General features: G+C 82.6%; 1 non-coding gene across 1 annotated transcript; it reads left to right on the forward strand.

The window, feature by feature from the left end:
- The first annotated feature begins 2131 nt into the window (after positions 1-2131).
- Positions 2132-2284, forward strand: LOC135408503 (5.8S ribosomal RNA). Its single transcript, XR_010427649.1, has one exon. It is a non-coding gene; the product is annotated as a 5.8S ribosomal RNA (ribosomal RNA).
- The last annotated feature ends 216 nt before the right edge of the window (positions 2285-2500 follow it).

Here is a 2500-nt window from a genome sequence, read left to right on the forward strand (position 1 = left end):
CCCTCTCCTCCGCGCCGGCCCGCCGGCTGCGGGCGGCCAGGGTCCCCGGCGGGGCCGCCGCCGGAAGGCGCGCCGCGCGCCCCTCTTTTTCTCGTCTTTCGTCGCTCGGCGGCCGGCGGCCCGCCGCCGCCGCCGCGCCCCGCCCGTCGGCGCCTCGGTCGCTTCCCCGTCCTTCCCCCCCGCGCGCGCGGGCGAGCGGGCGGGGGGGGGGGCTCGGAAGCGGCGAGCGCGGGCGGCCCCCGGGGCGCGCGCGGAGCGAGCGGCGCCGTCGGCGCCCGGCGAGCGACGGCCGAAAGCGAGAAAGCGAAGGGGGGGGCGCGAGGGCGCCTTCCGGGGAGGCGGCTCCTCCGACCCTCCGCCCGCAGCGGGCCCACAGGGGCGGCGCGGCAGGGCGAGGGCCCGGGCGGGGCGTTCCGGGCCGCGCGCGGGGCGAGCTCCGTTGGCCGGTCGGCCGTCCCCGCGCCGGCGGGGCGGTCCGAGCCGCAGGCGTCCTCTCGGGGGCGGTGCCGGGCTACTGAGGGAAACCCCGGTCCCCGAGCCAGGAGGCGGCGGTGGTGGTGGCGGACGTCGGGCGCGCCCGCGCGGGCGGACGCTCCCCCGAGGGCGGCAGCGGGGGAGGCACCCCCGCGGGGCCATGCAGGTCGTTTCCCTCGCCCCAGGGCCAGGTACCTAGCGCTCGGCGCCCGGGCGGCCGGCGAGGCCCCCCCGCCGGGGGTCGAGAGCCGCCGCCGGGAGAGCCGGGCGGAGGTTTAAAGACTCGGGCGGCCGGACGCCGGCGGCCGGGCGGTGGCGGCCGGGCGGCGGCGCGGTGCCACTGAGGGGTGGGGAGCCTACTCCCGCCGATCCCCTGCGGTGGTGGCCGCGTCCGCCGGCCGCGCTCGTCCCCGCCCGCCGCGCGGGCGGCCGTGCCGGGGCGGGGTCCCCTGCCCCCCCCGCTCCGCGGTCCGGTCTCGGCGGAGAAGACGGCGGCGGCGCGCGGTCGGCCGCGCGCCGTCCCGCCCGCCCCCCCCGCCGGGGGCGACCGCCGCCGCGGCGGAGGGCGCGTGCCCTCCGCCGAGGGCGGCGCGGGTGGCGGCCGCCGGGCCCGCCGCCCTCCTTTCTCGTCTCGCGGCCGTCGGCCTCCCCCCCGAGGCGGCGGCAGGAGGCCGCCGCCGAGCCGCGCGCCCGCCCGCCCGCCCGGGCGAGCGCCGGTGGGCGGCGTCCCCGTCCCCGCAGGCCGTCCGGGGAGCGCGCCGGCTTCCGAGCGGCGGCGTCGCCGCTCGGCGCGTGTCCCCCGAGCGGGACGGTCGGCCGGGAGTCGCCCGCCGCCGTCGGCGGTAGCGCCGTGCCGGGCCCCGCCCGTCGCTCGCCCGTCGCCCCGGCCGGGGGCCGCGCGTCCGCGGCGAAGCGGCGCGGCGGCGGCCGAGGGGGCCCCGTCCCCCCCGGCCGAGCGCCGCCCGCCTTCCGCCGGGCGCGCGGCCGCCGAAAGGGGGTCGAGGGCGCCGAGCGGCGGCGGCGGTGCCGGCAGGGCCTCCGCGCCAGCGGCGGCGGCGGGCCGTCGTCCGGCCGGCCTCGGGCGCTGCCGACGCCGGCTCGAGTCGCCGGCGCCGACCCGCCCGGCCGGCGGCGGAGGCGGCGGAGCCGTCCGCCGAGCTCGTCCGGGCGGCGCGGCGGTCCGCCGGCGAGGCGGCGGCCTTTGCCCGCGGCCCCGAGGGGGCGGCGTCGGGCGGCCGCGAAGGCGAGAGAGGAGCGGCGAGCGCGGCCCGAGGGTCGCGCCCCGCGCCGCGGGCGCGTCGTTCCCGGCGGGGCCGGGAGGACGGGCGGCGCGCGGTCCGGCGCGCGCCGCCGCTCTCCGCGCGGAGGCCGGGCCGAGCCCGGGCGCCTGGGCCGCCTCTCGAGGCGGCGCGAGGCGCGTTTCTCCCCCGCGGCGCCGTCGATCGCCGCAGGGGGGGATTCGGCCGGGAGCGCGGGCTCCCCGCCTCTGCCGTCGTCCTCGGGAGCCCGGCGGGGTTTCCCCCCGCCTCTCCTTCGCTCGTGCGCGTTATGTGACGGTGCGGTCAAGCGAGGCGCGACGTCCTCGCCGAACGAGGGGCCGCTCGACGCGGGCGGTCCCGGCCCCTCCGCGCGCGCGGGGCGGTGCCGAAAGTCAGACAACTCTTAGCGGTGGATCACTCGGCTCGTGCGTCGATGAAGAACGCAGCTAGCTGCGAGAATTAATGTGAATTGCAGGACACATTGATCATCGACACTTCGAACGCACTTGCGGCCCCGGGTTCCTCCCGGGGCTACGCCTGTCTGAGCGTCGCTTGACGATCAATCGCCGGCCGGGGGCGCGTTCCCCGGCGGCGCGGCTGGGGCGCCTCGCAGGCCCGCCCGCCCGTCCGGGCGGGGGGGGCCTTCGTCCCCCTAAATGCAGACTCGGGGAGCGCTCCGTAGCTCCCCGCTCTCGGAGCGAGCCGCTGGGGCGGAGTTCGTCCCGGCGCGGGACCCGCCGCCGGGCTTCGGCGTCGGCGGCGACGTC

Source organism: Pseudopipra pipra, unplaced genomic scaffold (genome assembly GCF_036250125.1).
Source record: "Pseudopipra pipra isolate bDixPip1 unplaced genomic scaffold, bDixPip1.hap1 HAP1_SCAFFOLD_49, whole genome shotgun sequence".
NCBI classification, from domain to species: Eukaryota; Metazoa; Chordata; class Aves; order Passeriformes; family Pipridae; genus Pseudopipra; species Pseudopipra pipra.